General features: G+C 44.9%; 1 long non-coding RNA gene across 1 annotated transcript; it reads right to left on the reverse strand.

Moving 5' to 3' along the window:
* Positions 1-299: 299 nt before the first annotated feature.
* On the reverse strand, positions 300-4,891 carry LOC121287656. The gene is made up of 2 exons (XR_005945199.1): positions 4,809-4,891; positions 300-1,147 (listed from the first exon to the last, which is right to left on the reverse strand). It is a non-coding gene; the product is annotated as an uncharacterized LOC121287656 (long non-coding RNA).
* Positions 4,892-23,825: the final 18,934 nt, after the last annotated feature.

A 23,825-nucleotide genomic window follows, 5' to 3' on the forward strand; every position in this document is an offset into this window, starting at 1 on the left:
TGTCTGCCAGAGTCCTGCTCCATCACAATCCCTGGCAGCTGCACGTGCAATTGTGAAGTGCCCTCACCAGACTGTGCTTCCCCTTGCTCTGACACACAAAACCCTGCTGAGGTGCCAGTATCTGCACTGGTGCTTGGTGTAGGGAAATGTCACGACTCACTGGGGACAGTGCGCTGTAATATCAAGCCCCACTGCTCCCCGGGTCATGACAAATGTGAAAAGTTTGACAAAACCACCTGATTTCCACAATTCTATCTAACTGTTTAATTTAGGTTAACAGAATACGAGCACCAAGTTTGTAAACTTAATAAGTAAATAACTTTATTGAAAAAACTATCATTAACCAGCAGCAAAAGAAAGCAATATGATCTGCTAACTTCTAACACTATAACTTAGACCCTACCCCTTCTTAAACCCCTATACACAAACACACATACACATAAGACACACAAAACATGGATTTTAAGGGTGAGATAAAACAGTTCAGTAGCACCAATCTGTAGCAAAGGATTAGATGGGTTGATTTTGATTGATGTCTTCCAAATTCCTTTCAGCTTGTTGTTGATGACACGAGGTGCTCTCCCAACACTTTCAGTTGTTGTTCACTGGTTGAAAAGCTTGCTTTTCAATGTCTCTACTGGTGATTTTTCCCCTTTTCCTTTCCTCTTGACAGGGTTTTCAGAGAAAGCAGGTTACAGAGATGTGAGGAATAACCAACAAGCTACTATGGCAGAATTAATGGAGTCTTACAAAGATAGGAGAAAGAGGTTTCAGGTCTTCCCTCTTTGCAGGCTAGGAGCTGTACTGCCTGCACTGTTACCACACAAAACTCTGGTCAGCTGGTCAAGAGCCAATTAAAATGCTGTTGTCAGGCAGTCCCCCTTAGTCCAGGAATCCTCTCTGGCACCATCCTGGTCTTTTATGGCATACTCTGTTCCAGAATAGTAACATTGTAGATATTCCTCATCTTATTCCAGTGAACTTGTCTTTCAATCGCAGCAATGGTAGTTTTTAAAGCCACAGTCTAATGTTAAAGCCACAGTCCAAGAAAAATAAAAATATTCTTTACAGAGAGGATGTATCGCTGCACCCTCCAAGGCTTCCTCTTCCTCCTTGAGGATAGTGTGTTGACTTGCGGTCAGAGCAGCTAATGGAGACAGAAAAAAGTGACGGGTTACAGCCTTTGTAGTGTGTGCAAAGACACAGCCTTCAACTAGGGTAGTGCTACATGCAGAATGAAATATTAATCTTTGTTAGCATTTAACAACTTCTGGAATGCTGATACTGTTTCCTCCCTGATCCATGAGAGCTTTTGAAAGCAAAAACCATCTGTGGGTCATTCATAGCACCATACCAAGCATAATGTACCGTCCCATTAACCTTCTTAATAGCTCCCCTTTTCAACTGTAGATAATGCCCTTTGCAATCTCACCACCCGAGACCTTCCTCCAATCTTGCTTCTGAAAATTGAAGAGCTCCTGCAAGCTCCAAACCTCCTCCTCTACCCAATGTGAGGATAGCCAGGTTGGCAACACCATTTCCTGCCCTGTTCCTCTCCCTGGCATTGTGGGCCATCTTCTGCAATGAAGTGTGACCATGTGCTGATTTAGATTCTCAGGTATACTCATTCTTTCACATTTATGTGCTGTGAGAACTGCACGGGCTGCACAATGATTAGCAGCCAAAAACCTGTGTGCCTTCCACACCTCAGCCCCACACCAGCCCCCAACTCCCAACACCACCCTTACGTAGTCCTCAGGGTCACATCAGTGTCATTTGTCCATCATATTGCCTCGCATTTCTGAGCAGTACACAGGGCATTAACCAGATGGAGCCTTCCCATGACCTGTGTACTTTCTTGTAAACAGTGGACACTTACTCACCCTTACAGATCTTAAAAGATTATTGTGCCTTTTTTGACATTGAGCTCAGGTTCTCAGAAGACCCTAATGCTACTCACCTCTGCTACCACCTTTGTCCAGACTGCTCTGGTCATGCTGGGAGGTCTTCTCTTCCTATCACCAGTCATTAGTGCCTCCCACCTGTTACTCACAGCCTGGAGGAGGGCTCACAAGGAGTCGTCATTGAAACCTTGGGGTAATTCTGGGCCTTCTTCCCCCTTATCATCTAGCTCCATTCTTTCTGACATCTATGGAGGGAGCTAAGATAGTTATCAGTCAACTGCTCCATATTTCCCTATTTCATCACGGTTATGCTTAGAATGCATGCCATGGCTGTGTCTTCCCTGCGAAAGGTCCTTAATTCTGAAAATAGTCAAAAAGATTTTTAAATTCTCATTGACGTGTGTCAATGCTTGCACTGCACCAAAATCTCCTGCCTTCGAGAAAGTTCCTACCCCTGGTGCACCTGACACAGTCCCATGCCAGGCATTCCTTTAAAGTAGTGAATGTGAACTCCTTACGGGTCACAGCCTGCCAGCTCAGTGCCCAGGCATACCCCCCTCTAGACACCATTGGGCAGACAGGCCACCTTTCTGAAATTTTGCAGGCAACCGACCCAGCAGCTGCAAATTGGGGGACTGCCATATTATCAGCACCCTGGAACGGCAAGGGTGGGAGTCATAGAGTCACTCACTTCCAGACCAGACTCTTGCCACTGACATGGACCGCATTATTTTGCCCATAGTTGCAAATCAGGATGGTGAGTGACTTGGAGGGGAACTTCCAGGTGGTGGTGTTCCCATCTATCTGCTGCCCTTGTCATTCTAGGTGGTAGTGGTCATTTGGAAGGTGCTGTCTAAGGATCCTTGGTGAATTCCTGCAGTGCATCTTGTAGATGGTACACATTGCTGCTACTGTGCATTGGTGGTGGAGGGAGTGAATGTTTGTGAAAGTGGTGCCAATCAAACAGGCTGCTTTGTCCTGGATGGTGTCAAGCTTCTTGAGTGTTGTTGGAGCTGCACTCATCCAATTGGGGAGTATTCCATCACACTCCTGACTTGTACCTTGTAGATGGTGGACAGGCTTTGGGGAGTCAGGAGGTGAGTTGCTCACCACAGGATTCCCAGCCTCTGACCTGGTCTTGTAACCACAGTATTTATATGGCTAGTCCAGTTCAGTTTCTGGTGAATGGTAATCCCCAGGATGTTGATAGCGGGGGATTCAGTGATGGTAATGCTATTGAACATTAAGGGGCAGTAGTTGGATTTTCTCTTGTTGGAGATGGTCATTGCCTGGCACTTGTCTGGCCCAAATATTACTTGCACTTGTCAGCCCAGGCCTGGGTATTCTCCAGGTCTTGCTATATTTGGACATGGACTGCTTCAGTACCTGAGGAGTCATGAATGGTGCTGAACATCGTACAATCATCAGTGAACAACCCCACTTCTGACCTTATGAAGGAAGGAAGGTCACTGATGAAACAACTGAACATGGTTGGGCCTAGGACACTATCCTGAGGAACTCCTGCAGTGATATGCTGGAGCTGAGATGATTGACCTCCAACAACCACAGCTCACCTTCCTTTGTGCTAGGTATGAATCTAACCAGCAGAGAGATTTCCCCCTGATTCCCATTGACTCCAGTTTTGTTAGGGCTCCTTGATGCCACACTCGGTCAAATGTGGCCTTGATGTCAAGGGTAGTCACTCTCACCTCACCTCGTGAGTTCAGCTCTTTTGTCCATGTTCCACCTATTTCTGCTATTCCAAATCCTTTCATACTCTCAAAAGCTTATACAACAAAAAGAACATCAATGTTCATTGAAAGTTTCTAATTTCCCTATATAAGCTTGGTATTTCATAGCATTTGACTAAGGTCAGAATTTTATTGTGGTATGCCATTCCCAATGGTGACATGGGAAGTGGGCACACTTCCACTCTCTTGCTTCTTGCTGGTTCCCACTCGATTCCAATTCAGATTTAAAGTGCCAGTGTATTGCAGGGTAGACACTTGCGATCACATGGCAAGGGAAGCTTTTCAGTGATGAAACCCACCGTCAGATGATAATGTAGCAGGTAGAGGCGGGTTATAAAAAGCCTCCTGGTCAATCAGGGAGGCTCTTCATCATGACCACAACTTTCCTGCTCAACTCCATTGCCATTAATATAAGACTCATTGAAAGCACAAAGGTGGCACAGGTATTTTCAAATTTACATTTCACACTTGTAAATATTTCACCTGACATAGGCTTCACTTTGGTCACGTGCATCATCATTATTTGTTGAGACTAGTTTAGCCAGAGAGCTAAATGTACTGGAATGCCTCACGGTTGGCATACTGATGGTTACAGGGGAGTTAGGGATATCTCCTTTATTGTGGAGGAAACAATGCTGTGTTTTTTGTTCATTCTTTATTGAATGTTCATGTTAGCATCCAGTGTTGTACTCACCACCCGGTGGGACATGGCTGAGCTTGGAGGATCAGCTGGTTCTCCCTTCTCTGCATTGTAAAGGACATTGTCCGAGATCACTCTCAGTGGGAATAATTGAAATGCTGTTAATGAAGTCAAAGCCTGGACTCTGCCAGCCAACACCCTGAGATGGACCCACATGTGGCTAGTATTAACACCACCCTTTAGGCCCATCATTTTCTCACCTTCACTGACTGTTCCTACACCCCCCACTGCATCCAGGACACTAGGCCCTTCCCTCTTCCACTCCTCCACGCCCCCAACCCTAACCTCTGTCCTCTCTCGGATCCCTCTTCCAGTCTTCTATGTTCCCCAAACCCCTCCACAACCCCTCTTCACCACTGACTCACCCTTTGCTGGTCCTGAGCCTCCATGCAAGCTCCCATTCCCCTGTTCACCTCTCTTGTCCTTCAGAGTTCAACAAGGAAAGCCACTGACCTCACACACAACTCCACAAAGCCGACCTTTAAGTAAACATGAACCAGGTGCCACGAGAGTCTTGTGCACTACTGACTTTATCTTGAAGGTAGGATCATAATTTTTAAGAAGTTTTACACTAATGTATATTCATTACATGCAGATGTGTTAGAAATGGGAACCTGCCATAGGCTGGCGTGAGGCTTGACACACTGCAAACATGCTGCTGACTTAATCTCTGCATCTCAACCCTCCATCAGGAAATCGAAATTTCAGCTCCTGCCTAATCCAGCCACTCCACATGCTGTGTTTCCCATTCTTGCAGGTTCCACAAAATTCCTCCTAAAGGCAGAGGTTGAGACTTGTTGAGTAACTCAATATCATGAGTTTTATTGCAAAACTGATTTCAATGGAAAAATTGTGGAGGAGACAGTAATTAATGGTGATGACAGTGTGGCCTATCAGTGCCCTCATTAACATGCTGATCAATGACATTTACACAAAGCAAGATCAGTAATCTCACCTCCACAGATTGCAAAACCAAACTACTTGAATTAAAAAACAGCAAGGATGTTTTGTGAGTCACCACCTATTGTGCCCACAAAACTTCTTCTACCCACACCAGGAATTTTCTGGCGTCTCATTTATTACAGACACTGAGAGATGAAGCAAGAAATGTAGTTCAGTAAGAGGCTGAGAGAGGAGTTCAGTGCCTGAGGCAGCTGTAAAGTCTGGAAATTACAATCAAAGTCAATGATGTTTACGGGCCTATACCAAGTTTCTGACTCACACAATGAGCTTTGGAATCTACCCAGTGCTGAGGTCTCTGGTCAAGACTGTTACATCAGCTGTGGCTCAGGAGAGTTGTTCTTGCACCTGAGTCAGAAAGTCAAGCCCCACTCCAGAAACTTGAGCACATAATCTAAACTGCCAGTCACAGCTGAGTAGTGAGTCATACTGCAGTGGCTGCTTTCAGTCTGCCCTCTCAGGTGGATGTAAAAAATCTCCAGCCTTTCTCTGGAAGGACATCAAGATCAGGTGAGCCTAATATAAGCAATTAGCCAAGACACTCCAACAAGTCATAAGGCAACATCAGCCCTCATTTCACAAAGCAACTGAACTAGAATAAAGAATTGAAATGTATTCAGAAACTATTCCAGGTTTGAAAAGCAAATGGTGCTTTATTTAATTCTAATTTCAATCTAATCCCACATTCAAGGGTGCTCCCAGCATTCTTTAATATCCCACCCAGTCTAAACCCACTCTCTTCCCTCACTCCCCGTACACTTCAATATCCCACCCAGTCTAATCCCACTTTCCCCCTCACTCACCACACACTTCAATATCCCACCCAATCTAATCCCACTCTTCCCCTCACCCGTGGTACCCTTTAATATCCCACCCAGTCTAATCCCATGCCCCCCTCACTCCCAGCACACTTCAATATCCCACCCAGTCTAATCCCACTCTTCCCCTCACCCGCAGTACCCTTTAATATCCCACCAAGTCTAACACCACTCTCCCCCTCACTCCCCGCACACTTCAATATCCCACCCTCTCTTCTTGGTCTCTCCTGATCACTTTCTATACCTTTTATGTGAAGCAATTAAAATTTTCCTTTAAAATGGTCCCTGGGAGGAATTTGCTTCTCCCACCAGCGGCAGGAATTGTGGCAGGCAGGGGCATAAAATTTGGTGTGATGGGAAAGTCAGTTTCCCGCTGGCGAGAAATTAGTTTGGAATTTTGTTCTCCCAACTTTGATGGCAGGTTAAAGTGGTTCAAGTTTCCCGCTGATCTATGTTGGAACCATATTTGCATTCATTTGCATTTCATGAATGCTTATTGACAGGTCAACTTGCCAGAATTACATTCCCCCTCCAAACTAAGTGCCCTGCCGGCAGTTAATTAAAATGGCCTGTTTCACAACTGTATATAAGTGGCATGCATCCGGCAAACATCAGTTCATCAATGACTTTGAAGTATGTAGACGTTGCTTTTGCCTACCTTTAAGAGAATCGCTGCACAATTTTGAATATTTTTATCACAGGCTGTACAGGGGAGGAAGGCTCACGGTGGAAGGGTAGGAAGAGTGTCCTGGAAAGGTGGTGTCTGGGGAAGGGGGGTGTGTCTTAGAAGGCAGCTTGGTGGTGTCAATGGTGGGATCCTTGGGGGAGAACTCAGCGTACTGATGGTAGGAGGGAACAGTCACAGTCAGAGGGGGGAAGTGGGGTGCAGTAGGGTGGCAGGTCTAGGGTAAGAGTCAGGTTGTGAAGGTCTCATCGGGTGGTCATGGAGAGGGCCAAGACAGGTGGCTCGGATAACGGGAGGGGTCAGGGTCTTTGTGGGCATGGAGATGGTAATGGGTGCCAGCTCGGAGGGGAGGATAAGCATCTGGAGATGGATGGTTATAAGGTCCAGGGTAACAGGGGGAGGTTCAAGGATAACAGAAGGGAGAGGAGCTGTGATATCGGATGGGTCTATGGTGATGGGTGGGAGTAGGTGGGTGACGGGGGAGGTAGAAGGTGGTGGAGTATGTCTAAAAATTTATGCACACCATTTTCTCAAGGCTGTTCTTGACAACACAGTTGCTCTGAACATGTGAATCCTTGAAGTGGGAGGTGGGCCTTTTCGAATGGGTGGGGTTCAAGGTCAGCACAATTGACCGACTAAAGGGACACCCTAATAATCATGGGGTAATTGGATGTCAGATGCTTACTTGTGTTCTCCTCGCTATGCTGAAATCAGCATTGCAGCAGGTTTGTCCCTGACTCGTGAATCTCATAACCTCAAGATCCCAGCAAGGTGTGGAGCTGCCGCTTATACTGTGCCATTTGCCACTGGCTGCAGTCAGCGGCAGGGATGAGGGGTGGGAGGGCGGGAGGGAGGTTGGATACCTCCAAAGGACTGGTGGAGGGCTGGTGGAGGGCAGCCAACTTGTGATCCCAAAACCTCCATCCTCCCGAATGAATGGTCATGGCTGACAAGGGATCAGGTGGTTAGTCTTCTTTACTGCCAAGGCAGTGATCTCTCTACAGAGTTCCAAGGGTAAAGGAGGCAAATAGAATCATGTCAGAGGGAGGGTCCTTGCATATGGCTCTCATCACCCTGGTCAAAGAGCAATATTTCCATGCACATTCAAGTTTGACCAGGAAGAACACCCATCTCTGGTCCTCCAGGTCCTTCACCTGAAGGGATAGGATGGGGATGCCATGTTCAGATGAAGGCCAAGTGAAGGGCTTAACACCTTCCTGCTGTCTTTGAGATGGATGGGAAACCTATAAAGGATATGCACACTAAATCTACCACTTCAATTTATTCACACATCCACTGAAGTGTCAGTGATGCAGGCTGCAGGCAACCCTGCCAGTAATTGCTCTCTTCCAGATGAGGAGATGGAAGGCCCATCGCTGGCTGGCACAGGGCCAGAAAGAACAAGAGCCTGAGGAGCAAGAATCAGAGGAGCCTATATAAGGTCAAGAGCTGCTGAACATGGACCACTGCGACGGCAAGCATTGGCCCGACAATGGGTGTATCGCCAAGTGTGCAGTTATCTGGAGATGAGCAAAAATTAATGTCAGAGGCATCCTCGTGTGAGTTGGGATGTGATTGTTCACATCTACCAGCCTCTCCAGTACGAGCTGTGGCCGCAAGGACTCTGGAGGAGAAATGCGGAGCTCTTGGCCTGAAACGAGTGAATGTCTGTCCAGGTGCCCTATAAATAAATTACTTCGTTCCCATGAAGTAACAGTGGGACAGGGGACTTCCTGCCCGTCCCACAACAAAACTTGCCGAGCTCCTAGTTGATGGATAATTAATAAGCTGAAAAGCGGAAGAGCATGTTCAACCCGCTAGCCAGCAGGAATCACACCTACTTTCCCACCCACTACCGGAATTAGTTTCTAGAATGGAAAATTCCACCCTCTATTTCAACAAGTTTGTTTAAATGGGCCACTGGTAGAAGATGCTCACAGAACTGAACGCTTTAAGAGTTAGAAACAGAAGTTGGGGAATCTGGGCAAATCATTTGAGCGGCTGGTTTACCGCACCATGTCTTCATGAAATTCTTGAATTGTATAGTGTCGGATGCTGCCACTCAGCCCATCATGCCTGTGCCTGCTGAGTGCTCCACCCTTTGCCCATAGCGCTGCCATAATTTCTTTTTCCTGCCTGAAAGTTACTATTGAATCTTCTTACACTGCCCTTTCAGTGCAATCCAGACCATAACAACTCACTATGTTAAAAAAATTCTCCTAATTTCCCTCTGATCCTTTTGCAAATTATCTTAAACCTGTGTCCTTTGATTATCAATCCTTCTGACTGTGGAAACAATCTCTCCCATCTACTCCATTAAAACTTCTCATAATTTAAAAATCTCTATTAAATTTCTCCTTAACCTTCTCTGTTCAAAGGAGAGCAACACCAGCTTCTTTAGTTTCTCCACCTAATTTAAACTCCTCATTCCTGGCACCATTCTAATGGATCACTCTACACTCTCTCGAAAGCTTGATTCTTTTTGCAAGTTTGGTGCCAGAATTTAATACAATACTCCATAGCTAAGACCTTACCATTAATTTATAAAGATTCACCATAATTCATTGTTTTTATATTCTATGCTTCTATTTATACAACTAAGGATCCTGTATACTTATCAACTAGTCCTGCCATTTCAAAGATTTGTATATGTGAACTTCCATGTACTTCTTTTCCTGCACATTCTTTAAAATTATGCCTCTTTGTTTATATGTTATCTTCATTCTTCCTTCAAAAATACACCACTTCACCCTTATATTTCATCTCCCATGTGTCCGTTCATTTCACCAATTCGTCTATGTCCTCCTGAAGTCTGTTACTGCCCTCATCCATGTTTGCTACATTTTCGAGCTTTGTATCATCCAAATATCAACCTTTGAAATTATGCTCTGTATACCCAGTTTCACATTATTAATATAATCAAAATGATAGTGGTCTCTACACTGACCTCTGGGACAATACCAGCATATAGTTCCTTCCAGACTGAGGACCAACAGTTCACCACTGCTATCAACCTTAGCTTAGTTGACTGGATGGCTGGTTTGTGCTACAGAGTAACGCCAACAGTATGGGTTCAAATGCTGTACTGGTTGAGGTTATCCTTCTCAATCTTACTCCTTGCCTGAGGTGTGGTGATCCTCAGATTAAATACCACCAATTGTCAGTCTCTGATGAGAGAGCAGCCTATGGAACTATGGTGACTTGCATTTCATGTCCACCTTCTCTCCTCTGTGCAACCTAGTAACTGTGCTACCACTGTCCCTTTAACTCTGTGAGTTTTAATTTTACTTGCAAGTTTATTAGTGTAGCTTTATCAAACAGCTTCTGCAAGTTTATATACACAACAGTAACTGCACTACCTTCACCAACACATTGCATTGCTTCATCAAAATTCTTCTGGAAAAATGTTAATCAATTTTTATGAACATTTAATCAATGTTTATGAATGATTCTAAATTTACCCCAATCACTCAGCAAGTTTATTTAAAACATTGCCCGTCATTCTCAATCCATGAAAAAGTTACATAGAAACATCCTTCTTAAATGAAACAGCCTCCTTTCTCATCAAGTCCTGGCCATCTCTGCAAAGACTAGCTGGACACTCCCAGTGGTCAGTACATTTCCAGGCAGGCGAAGATTCAAAGCTTCGATATTTCTAAACTGTTGTGGTATGGAACTCAGGTTTGACTTATTGCAAGTGGCGATGGGTGGGGAGATAACTTATGCCAGGTCTGTCAATTGTATCATCCCTTTGAATTGCTACAGTCCATGTGGTAAGGTACTGGGCTGTCAGGTTAAAAATTCTGGGATTTTGATCCTTCATCATAGCTGGGCTACTCTCAGGAATTTAATACCCTGCCTTTGGTAGTGGGGGGCAGTTGACCAGAGAAGGATCAACCAACAATTCATAGAATAGAAATATAGCATGGTTAAATCACAGATGAGGGCCACTCGTCCTGTCATCTCCATGCCAGCTCTCTGAAAGACCGTCTCTGTCAACCCCACTCCCCCACCCTTTCCAGTAGCTCTGCAAATATTTTCGCAACAAATAATTATCCAATTCTTTTTGAAAGCCAAATTTGATGTTCAATTGCATTATTATCACTGAATCCCCACAATTAACATCTTGGGGGTTACCATTGCCCAGAGGTGATGGCATAGTGGTAGTGTTTCTAGATTAGTAATCCAGTGACCCAGGGTAATGTTCTGGGGACCTGGGTTTGAATCCTGCCACGGCAGATGGTGGAATTTGAATTCAATAAAAATTAAAAGTCTCATGATGACTATGAAACAATTGTTGTAAACACCCTTTAGGAAATCTGCCATCCTCACCTGGTCTTGTCTACATGTGACTCCAGGCCCACAGCAATGTGGTTGATTCATAACCAAGGTGTTCAACCTGCTACACAGTCACAAAAAAGAAATAAAAGTGGATGGACCACCTGACATAGACCTAGGCACTGGAAATGACAATGGCAATTTCAGCCCTGTCGACCCTGCAAAGTCCTCCTTACTAACATCTGGCAGCTTGGGCGAACTGTCTCACAGACTAGTCAAGTAACAGCCTGACAGAGCCATCCTCATGGAATCATATCTTACAGATAATGTCCCAGACATCACCATCGCTGGGTAAGGCCTGTCCCAATGGCAGGATAGACCCAGCAGAAGTAGTGGCACAGTGGTATACAGTTGGGAGGGAGTTGTCCTCAACATTGACTCCATGAAGTCTCATGGCATCAGGCCAAGACTCTCTCTCAACCAATGAATCAGTGCTCCTCTTTGTTGAACACCACTTGGAGGAAGCACTGAGTGTGGCAAGGAAGCAGAATGTACTCTGGGTGGGGGACTTCAATGTCCATCACCAAGTGTGGCTCAGTAGCACCACAACTGACTGAGCTGGCTGGCCGAGTCCTAAAGGGCATAGCTGCTAGATTAGGTGGTGCAGGGTGGTGAGTGAATCAACAAGAGGGGATAAACATTATTGACCTCATTCTCACCAACCTGTCTGCCACAGATGCATCTATCCATTACAATATTGGTAGGAGTGACAACCACACAGTTGTTGTGAAGATGAAGTCCTGCCTTCACAATGAGGATATCCCCATCATGTTGCGTGGCACTACCACTGTGCTAAATGGGATAGATTTCAAACAGATGTAGCAACTCAAGACTGGGCATCCATGAGGTGGATCATCAGCAGCAGAACTGTACTCGAACAAAATCTGTTGCCTCATGGCCTGGCATATCCCCCACCCTGCCATTTCCATAATGCCAGGGGATCAATCCTGGCTCAAAGAAGAGTGCAGGACGGCGTGCCAGTACTAGGTATACATAAAAATGAGGTGTCAAGCTATAACACAGGACTACTTATGTACCAAACAGCATAAGCTGCAAGTGATAGACAGAGCTAAACGATCTCACAACCAACGGATCAGATCTAAGCTCTGCAGTCCAGACACATCCAGTCGTGAATGATGGTGGACAATTAAACAACTCACTGGAGGAGGATGCTCCACAAATATCCCCATCCTCAATGATGGAGGAGCCCAGCACATCAGTGTAAAAGATAAGGCTAAGTATTTGCTATGATCTTCAGCCAGATATACTGAATGGATGATCCATCTCATCCTCCTCCAGAGGTCCCCAGCATCACAGATGCCAGTCTTCAGCTAATTCCATTCACTCCACATGATATCATGAAATGGCTGAAGGCACTGGATGCTGCAAAGGCTATGGGCCCTGACAACATTCAGGCAATAGTATTGAAGACTTGTGCTCCAGAACTTGCCGCTCCCCTAGCCAAGGTGTTCCAGTGCAGCTACAACACTGGCATTTATCCGGCTATGTGGAAAATTAGCCAGGTATATCCCGTACACAAGAAGCAGGACAAATCCAACCTGACCAATTACTGCCTCATCAGTGTACGCTCGATCATCAGTAAAGTGATGGGAGGGGTCATCAACAGTGCTATCAAGCGACACTTGCTCAGCAATAATCTGCTCACTGATGCTCAGTTTGGGTTCCCCAGCACCACTCAGCTCCTGACCACTTTACAGCCTTGGTTCAAACATGGACAAAAGAGCTGAACTCACAAGGTGAAGTGAGAGTGACTGCCCTGGACATCAAGGCCACATTTGACCAAGTGTGGCATCAAGGAGCCCCAGCAAAACTGGAGTCAATGGGAATCAGGGGAAACTCTCCACTGTTTGGAGTCATACCTAGCATAAAGGAAGATGGTTGTGTTTGATGGAAGTCAGTCACCTCAGCTCCAAGACATCACTGCAGGAGTTCCTCAGGGTAGTGTCCTCAGCCCAGCCTTCTTCAGCTGCTTCATCAATGACCTTCCTTTGATCATAAAGTCAGAAGTGGGGATGTTCACTGATGATTGCAGAACGTTCAGCACCATTTGTGACTCCTCAGATACTGAAGCAGTCCATGTCCAAATGCGGCAAGACCTGGACAATACCCAAGCTTGGGCTGACAAGTGGTAAGTAACATTCGTGCCAAACAAGTGTCAGACAATGACCATCTCCAACAAGAAAGAATCCAACCATCACCCCTTGACATTCAATGGCATTACCTTCACTGAATCCCCCACTATCAACATCCTAGGGGTTACCATTGACCAGAAACTGAACTGGACTTGCCATATAAATACTGTGGCTAGAAATCATGCGATGAGTAACTCACCTCCTGACTCCCCAAAGCCTGTCCACCATCTACAAAGCACATGCCAGAAGTGTGATGGAATACTCTCCACTTGCCTGGATGAGTGCAGCTCTCACAACACTCAAGAAGCTTGACACCATCCAGGATAAAGCAGCTCACTTGAATGTCATCACATTCACAAACATTCACTCCCTCCACCACTGATGCACAGTAGCAGCAGTGTGTACCACCTGCAAGATGCACTGCAGGAATTCAGCAAGGCTCCTTCAACAGCACCTTCCAAATCCACGGCCACTACCATCTAGAAGAACAAGGGCAGCAGATGGGAACACCACCACCTGGAAGTTCCCCTCCAAGTCACTCGCCCTCCTGACTTGGAAATATATCACCGTTCCTTCACTGTCGCTGAATATAAATCCTGGAACTCCCTTCCTAACAGCACTGTGGGTGTACCCACACCACATGGACTGCAGCGGTTCAAGAAGGCAGCTCACCACCACCTTCTCAAGCGGCAACTAGGGATGGGCAATAAATGTTGGCCCAGCCAGTGAAGCCCTCATCCCTTTAATGAATAAAAAAAAATGCCTCTACCACACTATGAACAGGTGCATTGCAGATCTAAACCACTAGCTGTACAAAAAAAAGGTTCTCTTCGTGTCACCTTTGATTCTTTTGCCAATCACCTTAAATCAGCATCGTCTGGTTCTCAACCCTCCTGCCAATGGGAATGTTGGGAGAGACAGTGGCACAGAGGTAATCTCACTGGATTAGTAATCCACAGACTAATGCTTTGAGGACATGGGTTCAAATGGCAGCTGGTAGAATTTAAATTCAATTAACAACTCTGGAATATAAGGCTAGTCTCAGTAATGGTGACCATGAAATGATTGTTGTGAAAACCCAGCTGGTTCACTAATGTCCTTTGGGTAAGGAAATCTGCCATCTCTGTCTGGTCTACATGTGACTCTAAATCCACAGCAATGTAGTTGACTTTTAACTGCCTTCTGAAATGGCAAGTTACTCAGCTCAAGGGCAATTAGGGATGGGCAACAAATCCTGGCCTTGTCACATCCTATGAAAGAATAAAAAAAGTTTCTCCCTATCTACCAGATTTAGACCCTTCGTGCTCTTGAACACCTTTATCAAATCTCTCAACCTTCATTGAAGAGAACAGCCCCAGCTTCTTCAATCTATCCACATCACTGATGTCCCTCATTCCTAGAACTATTCTTGTAAATCTTTTCTGCACCTTTTCTAAATTATCTTAAAGAGCAGCCAACACATCAGTCACTTCATAGAGCACAAGAATGTAGAAGTAAACATGTCATTAAAAAGGAAACTGATCAGATTTAAAACATATCAGGCAAAACAAATTTATCTTTTTGTTTCACTGGTGCAATTCAGAATAAAATTTCCCAATATTCCCAACATTCTTCCTAAATTGTGGTGCCCAGAATTTGACACAATACTCTCATTGAGCCTAAACCAGTATATTATAAAGGTTCACCTTAGCTTCCTTATTTTTGTACTTTATCTCCCTATTTATGAAACCTAGGATCCCATCTGCCTTTTTAACTGTTTTCTCAACCTGTCCTGCCACATTCAATGATTTGTGTGCATATACCCCCAGATCCCAGGGGGAAGATGGTGATGTAATGGCATTGTCACTGAACTAGTAATCCAGAGGCCAAGGCTAATTTTTTTAAAAATTCATTCATGGGATGTGGGCATCACTGGCTAGGCCAGCATTTATTGCCCATCCCTACTTGCCCTTTTTCAGGGGGCACTTAAGAGCTGTGGGTCTGAACAGCAGATTTCCTTCCCTAAAGGGCATCAGTGAACCATGTGGGTTCAACAATGGTTTCATGGTCACCATCAGACTTTTAGTTCCAGGTTTTTATTGAATTCAAATTCCACCTTTGCCATGGTGGGACACTTGTCCCCAGAGTAGTCCAGAGACAATACCACTATGCTACCACATCCCTAAGGCTTTAGGGTCATGGGTTCAAATCCTACAATAACAGCTGGTGGAACTGAAAGCTTGTCTCAGTAACAGTGATCATAAAAACTACCCAGGTACCTCTACTCCTGAACTTCTTTCAGAATTGTATCTTTATCTTATATTGTTCTATCTCATTCTTCCTACTAAAGTATATCACTTCACACTTCTCTGCATTAAATGTTGACTGCGATGGGTCCACTCATTCCACCAGCCTGTCTACATCCTCTTGAACTCTATCACTATCCTCCTCACAATTCACAATACTTCCAAGTTTCATATCATCTGCAAATTTTAAAATTGTGCCCTCCACGCTCAAATTGAGGTCATTACTTGCATTGGAAACAGCACAGCAAAGGTGTGCTAGATTGTGTCATGCAATGATGGGGTTGTATTCTGAAGAGAGGCTGGGTAAATTGGGCTATATTCTCTGGAGTTCTGGAGAATGAGGGGTGATCCCAATGAAACATGTAAGGTTCTGAAGGGACTTGATAGGGTAGACACTGAAAAGTTGTTTCCCCTGGCTGGGGATTCTAGAACCCACAGTTTCAGCATAAACGATCGATCATTTAGTACTGAGATGATAAGAAATTTCCTCAGAGTTCCGAATCTTTGGAATTCACTACCCCAGAAGTCATGGATGCTTCGAGGCTGGGATAGACAGACTTTTGGTCTCTGAGGGAGTCAAGGGATCTGGGGGGTGGGTGGGAAAATGGAGTTGAAGTCCAAGATCAGCCATGATTGTATTGAATGGCAGAACAGGCTTGATAGGCCATGTGGTCTACTCCTGTTACTCTCTCTTATGTTTGTGTGTTAAGAAAAGTCAAGAAAAGCAATGGTTCTAGTACCTACCCCTGGGGAACCCTGCTGCATACCTTCCTCCAGTCTGATAAACAACCATTCACCACTAATCTCTGTTTCCTGCCACTCAGCCAGATTTGTATCCATGCTGGTCCTGTCCCTTTTATTCCATGGACTTCAACCTTACTGGCAAGACTGTTATGTGGCACTTTATTAAATGCCTTTTGGAAGTCCATGTACACCACATCAACCTCATTACCCCCATCAACACTCTCGATTGAAAAAAGAAGTGGACTGAGATCAGTACAAAAGGTGAATGAAAACTAAGGGTAATGATGATATTAACAATACTGCTTGATTTGGTCAGGAGAGCATGAGGAATGAGTGTTTGCCAAACTAGAGGATCAAAGGGTGGCAGAAGGAAGTCTAGTTAGAAAAGTCACACACACACTCTGTATGATGGGCTGAATAGTCCCTCTGACCACTGACTCTGTATGTTCTGGTATAAATATGCAGGAGCATCACCCACAGCTTGCACCTTCTGAATGACCTGGCTGATAAAACCATGTGAACTATTCCTACTTACTGAGGCCTGTTACAGAGAGATCCATACTAAGGGAAGAGGAGCTGCCTGTAATTTATGAGTTCGAGTAATAATTGGGTTGTCAGGGTGAGCTGTTTGAGTTAATCAAACTGTGCAAGTACAGTGGCTGCTTTTTCTGTATCTTTGAAGAACCTGCTTCTACACCTAACTTAGACCATCATATTCTGACCAGTAGTTAGTATGATTGAGGCTACTGGTCAGTAATAGTTTTCAGGTGGGTCCTGTGAGTGAGGGTGCAATAAGACCAAGGCTGGCGATGAGCAATTCACTTACAGCCACACTTTTAAAGTACCAACTATCTTGCCTTTGGTCCTTTCTTTGCTATATTTCTGCAGCTGCTGATTCGCTCAATGGCACACTCACCTCCACCTTTGATACCCCAATAAAACTATTACATCCTCTCTCACCCTGGCTGTCCCCCCACCTCCGCCCCTCCCCACCCGCACTGCCCTCATTTCCACTCCCTTCAGTCCAAGAGACAGACTTGGAAAGTTATGGTGGATAACAGGTTTAGCAATTCACCATCTGATCTGGCTGGGCCACATAAAGTATTATTGAATCTTGCTCTCAGCTAGTAAAACAGTTCACTATTCCAGGATCATCCTGGAATGCAAAGGTAATCCCCGGCTTCTTTTCTCTACTGCAAACTGCCCTCTTCCCTGTCACCTCCACCCTCAAACAGTATGTGTGAGGAGCTCATGGACATGTTAGTCAATAAGATCAAAACCATCCAATCAACTGCTTCTCTCATGCCCCAAACTTCCACTAGCCCACTGGAGCACGCTTGCTCTAAAATTACTCTCTGTCCTATCCCTGAATTCACCTATTTCTCAAGTCTCCCTCCTATCTCCCATCTTGACTTCTCCCAGCTCATCTTGTCCATGAGACCCATTTCCTATTCCCTGGACCCTACTTCTACTAAATTGCCGACTGCTCAGCGTACCCTCCCGGTCCCTGCCGACCGCTCAGCGTACCCTCCCGGTCCCTGACGACCGCTCAGCGTACCCTCCCGGTCCCTGACGACCGCTCAGCATACCCTCCCGGTCCCTGACGACCGCTCAGCATACCCTCCCGGTCCCTGACGACCGCTCAGCGTACCCTCCCAGTCGCTGACGACCACTCAGCGTACCCTCCCAGTCCCTGACGACCGCTCAGCGTACCCTCCCAGTCGCTGACAACCGCTCAGCGTACCCTCCCAGTCCCTGCCGACTGCTCAGCGTACCCTCCCGGTCTCTGCCGACCACTCAGAGTACCCTCCTGGCCCTCATGTTAGCTGATTTTTTATTAATGGTTTTTCTCTTCAGGTGTTGTCCTGCAATCCTTTAAATTTGCTGTCACCCCACCCATCTCCTGTAAAAATCAACCCTTGACACTACCAACCTTGCAAACTATAGCCCCATCTCCAACTTCACTTCCCTCTTCAAAGTGCTTGAATATGTTGTCATCTTCTAAATCCATTCCCATCTTTCCCAGAACTCCATGTTTGAATTCCTCCAATCAGGATTCTGCTCCTGCTACAGTACTGAAACAGCTGTTATCAGTCACAAATGATATCCTATGTGACAGTAACAAAGGTAAACTGTCCCTTCTCATCCTTCTTAACCTGTCTGCAGCCTGTGACACTGTTAACCACCATTGTCCTCCAACACCTTTCCACTGTCATCCAGCTGGGTGGGACAGCTCTCACCTGGTTCCATTCTAATCTATATAATTGCAGCCAGAGAATCACTTGTAATGGCTTCTCTTCCTACTCTTGCACTGTTACCTCTGGTGATCCCCCAAGGATCAATCCTTGGCCCCTCCTATTTCTCATCTACATATCGCCTCTTGGTGATATCATCCAAAGTTAAGTGTTAGTTTTCCCATGTACACTGACCCCCAGCTCTCCCTCACCACCACCTCTCTCGATTCCTCCACTGTTGTTAAATTATCAGACTGCTTATCTGACATCCAGGACTGGACAAGCAGAAATTTCTTCTAAATAAATATTTGGAAGACTGAAGCCATTGAAGTCCCTGCTCCAAGCACCATTCCCTAAATGTTAATGTTACAAATGCTATAACAATTGAGTGTAAACTGTAGTTGTGATTAAATGCAGCTGATATTAATTGGGGAAATATTAGGGCACATATATAAGAAACAGCTGACAGGAAAAGAATTATTTGGAAATTACATAGACAATTTGTACACCCTTTATCGCAGAAATTACAAGCTCTGCTGAGAGATGCTGGAGTAGTTGATAGGGAATATGAAACTCTTACTGAGCAAGTTACGTTCAATGTGACATTTGTGTCAAAAACCATAGGACATCAGCACATCCCGTTGTAAGTCTTCCACTGGCCAGGTAATTTAATGACCCGCTTTACATCTTTTGATGATCTGCTTCTATCACTGCTTATTTGTCCCTACAACTACACCCCCTCCCCCCCGCCACTTCTCTCTCTCTCTCTCTCTCCGCCCCCCACACACACACCTTAAACCAGCTTATATTTCAACTCTTTCTTGGACTCGAACTCAAGTTCTGTCGAAGGGTCATGAGGACTCGAAACATCAACTCTTTTCTTCTCCGCCGATGCTGCCAGACCTGCTGAGTTTTTCCAGGTAATTCTGTTTTTGTTTTGGATTTCCAGCATCCGCAGTTTTTTTGTTTTTATCTCTGTGTTTAATTGACTGCCACTGCTCTTCAAGAAATGCCTACCTCCTTGAAGAAGTTCTGTTCTTTTCTGCGACAAGATTTCCGTTCCTCTCTTTTGCCTTGCTCACCTTCATTGCTTTCCATTTCCCTCCTGGTGTTTGACAAGGTGTTTACTAAAACCCGCTTTACATCTTTTGATGATCTGCTTCTATCACGGCTTGTTTGTCCCTACAACCACACCCCCCTCCACCTCTCTCTCTCTCTCTCTCTCCGCCCCCCACACACACACCTTAAACCAGCTTATATTTCAACTCTTTCTTGGACTCGAACTCAAGTTCTGTCGAAGGGTCATGAGGACTCGAAACGTCAACTCTTTTCTTCTCCGCCGATGCTGCCAGACCTGCTGAGTTTTTCCAGGTAATTCTGTTTTTGTTTTTGTTTATTATTATTATTATTATAATTTAATAACATAGTGGCTGAGACCTAAAGGTATGGGACAAGGATCGAGGTTTCTTTTATTCCACTTTGTGGATATGGCAATCACATTCAGCCTGTCTATGGTAATAAAAGGCAGGGACAAACAGACCATCGTAGACAGGGTCATGGAAAAAGAAGTTGGTGCAGGACAAGGAACGCCAATGAAACTTTAGATGGACAATGGAGGAGAATTCACAAATGATGAGTTTTGGGACATGTGCAAGAATTTGAAAATTATAATCATGGAAACTACGGCTGAGAGCCTGTTCAACAATGATTTATGTGAGAGGAACCACACGGCAATTGACAAGATGTTGCATAAGATACTGGCCCACCAGCCAAATTACAAGTTGCAAACAGCACTAGCCTGGGCAATACATACTGAAAATTCTTTGTAAATGGTTGGGGGGGTGAGGGGTGTAGCCTGTACCAACTGGTACAGGAATCCAAAGTTGCCTTTTGTACTGTCTGATAGTGCCCCTGCCCTAGAAGGAACTCCCATTAGTTCTATTTTCTCTGCCCACCAGAAAGCATTACACGAAGGCAACAAACCTTTTATCAAGACTGGAGTTTCAGAAAGAATTCGGACAGCGTTGCAACATTGCATAAGACTGAAGGAGACTTTAATTCTGGTGATCTGGTTTACTGCAAGAGAGAGAGGCATAGAGAATGGAATGGCCCAGGAAAAGTTATAGGACATGAGGGGAAAACAGTGATTATTCAAAATGGGAATCAAATAATAAATGCCCATTCCTCACATGTCATTGGCTTGAATTATACATTTTTGGATACTGACAATGTGATAGAGGATGGTGAAGCATCTTGTGCATCCCATACTCATATATTGTGCATGATAGGGCCTGAGGGACAAGATATGATAGATCAGGGGTTAGATGCAGTAGGAAACTCATTGTGATGAACAGGAAAGGGCTATTTTGTCTAGAGATTGAAGTGTTGTACTGTCCAGATGGATCGAATAACTGGAGGGTTGCAACGTTAATGGGACGGGCAGGGAAATCTAATGGAAAATACAAAAATTGATTAAATGTCCGGATTGATGGACAACGAGTGAGGGGCATGGACTGGGAGAATGGTGTGTGAGAATAGAAAATAAGGAAGAACATGCTCAAGTTCCAGTAATGGGTGGGACAATGAGTCCCAGGTGAGGAAATGTTCATTCAAACTTACAAAATTCTTACAGGGCATTACAGGATGGATGTAGATAAGGGGCCATAACTTCTGACTAGTGCTGGAAAGTGCTGGCCCACAGGAATTAGAAGAAATAAATGCACACTTACGTGGTCTTGAAAATTACCCTGACCCTTCTGTTCACCAGGGCTATTTGGGGCCTGCATCAAAAAACTTGCAGGCTCCAGCGAAGTACACCTCTGGTGGATTCAAGCAGGCTACGCTTCATTTATGATGGCCCTTGCCACTGTAAAGCAGGTAAGTTTAAAGAGCCAGGGATATTGACAAGCCATGGAGAAGGTAAGTGTCTAAGGCAAATGGATAGGATTTGGGAGCTGGGGGTGTTCAGGGTGTCCGGGGGAAGTCGGGGCACTGGGGTTGGGGAGGGGGGAATCAGTCAGAGGTCTGGATCAGGGGTGGGTGGGGAGTGTCCAAGGTCCAGGAAGGGGTGGGAGGATCCAGTTTCAGGGGCAGGGGTGTGGGGGGTTCTATCATAAGGTCAGTAGTGGGGATGTTCGCTGATGATTGCACAATGTTCAGCACCATTCGCGACTCCTCAGATACTGAAGCAGTCTCTGTCCATAATGCAGCAAGACCTGGACAACATTCAGACTTGAGCTGTGAAGTGGCAAGTAACATTCGCTGTTACTTACAACCTTTGCAAGGGCAATGAGGGATGAAAGAATAAAAAAAAACAGGGTTGTAACATTTGCAATCCTCCAGTACTCCGGCACCATGTCCGTATCCAAGGAGGATTGGAGAATTATAGCCAGGGCTTCTGCAATTTCCACCCTTATTTTCTTCTGTAATATATGAATCCCAATCGGGCTGAGAAACCTTTCTAACTTGAGAACTGCCAATCTATTAAAGTCCGCAGGTTAGTGTTTCCAATTTGGATGCAATGGCGATTCCAGTGTAAATTGCACCAAAAATTGTGCTTGTGTTGAAGTGTTCCTCTCCTCCGCACTGAGTCTTGAAAGGCAAGATCTGCCATGAAACAGATCATTTGGACAATATTTCAAAATGTGTTTTCTTGAATTGCTTTTAAAAATATTTCCTGATATATTTAAGAGTGGTAACTTTGTAAAGTTTGATTTATAAAGCTGAAAATTGGTTTATCACAAACAATAAATATTTTAAAACAGTGTCAATCAACCACCTGTGAATAACCCAATTTTAAATGACTGAAAATGACTTTAAAAAATAGATTGAGATACTGAGGATTCAGTTCCTTAATTAATTCAAAACCTTACAAATCGTAACTAATTTGTCTACTTGCACCCAAAATTTGAGCCAATTTTGGAAGTTCCATGAAGGCCATGAACAAGTGGACTTAGCAGAAACTCGCCCTGATGGCTCATTCATCCTGTGAACTGTTCCAGCTTCTAGTGAGTTGTTTTTTAAACTAACACAAAAGATTGTGGAAAGGTGAACAGCACCAAATGTAACTTCCATTTAAAATTCTGTGAATGTTTATGCTGGTTACATTCACATTGGGCCAATTGTGCTGAAAAAGCAGCACTGTGTAGAAACTCCTGGCCTCCTCTTAAACAATTTTTACCTTAACCAATATTATAGACCTTTTCCTTTCTTCTTTTGGGCAGTCCCTCCACATTGAGGATAATTTGTTTCCACTCTGGCTCAGTGGGTTCTGAGGTGGCTGATAAGTCCAATGCACGATCAACAGACTCTGCCAAATGCTTGAAGGTTTGGGCAGATGGATTATTTGGAGATTTGTGCGCTCTCTCCAACACCTTGACTTTGCATCTTTACATTCCCAATTGAGTATTTTGATGTGTTCATTGCCTTCTCAAATGAACTTTCTCCATTTGAGTCAGTCACAAGGTATGGTCTCCCATGGGTCGGCAGGGGTGTTTGACCTCTTCAGGGATGCTTTGATGACATCCCTTAAGCATTTCTGCTGTCCTCCTGGGAGTTTCCCACTGCAACCAAGTTCTGAGTAGAGCAGGCACTTCAGAAATCTGATGTCAGGCATACGACTGATGTGTCCCACCCAGCGGAGCTGGTTTTGAGTGATCAGTGTCTTGATGCCTGCTAAGTTGGTTTGGGAAAGGACACTGTTGTTGAACTGCCTTTCCTGCCACTGGATTTGAAGAATCTTGCAAAAGCGCCGCTGGTAGTGCTTCTCCAGTTCTTTGAGGTGTCTGCTGTAGGTTATTCAAATCTTTGAACATGAGGATCACTGCTGCCTGGTAAACCGTGACCTTAGTCTTGGGTTTAAGATCCTGGTCCTCAAATATTCTTTTCCTCAGTAGGCTGAAGGCTGAGCTGGCACATTGGAAGTGGTGATGAATTTTGTCATCTATGTTTGCCTTCATCATGGGGAGGCTACCAAGATATGGAAAATGGTCCACATTTTACAGGATCTCACCTTTCATCTTAATTGATGAGTGGGAAGTTGTTGTGCTGTGGGAGATAGTTCCAAACATGATGATATTGTGATCACTGATCCCCAAATGCTCTCTGACTGCTGCCCGAGTTCATTCCCAGAACTAGATCCAGCACTGCTTCCTTTCTCATTGGGCTGGAAATACATCAATCAAGGAAGTTCTCTTGTACACTTCAGGAATTTCTCCCACTCTTTGCCCTTTCCCTCTTAGTATCCCAGTCTGT

The sequence above is a fragment of the Carcharodon carcharias genome, chromosome 14, assembly GCF_017639515.1.
Source record: "Carcharodon carcharias isolate sCarCar2 chromosome 14, sCarCar2.pri, whole genome shotgun sequence".
NCBI lineage: Eukaryota > Metazoa > Chordata > Chondrichthyes > Lamniformes > Lamnidae > Carcharodon > Carcharodon carcharias.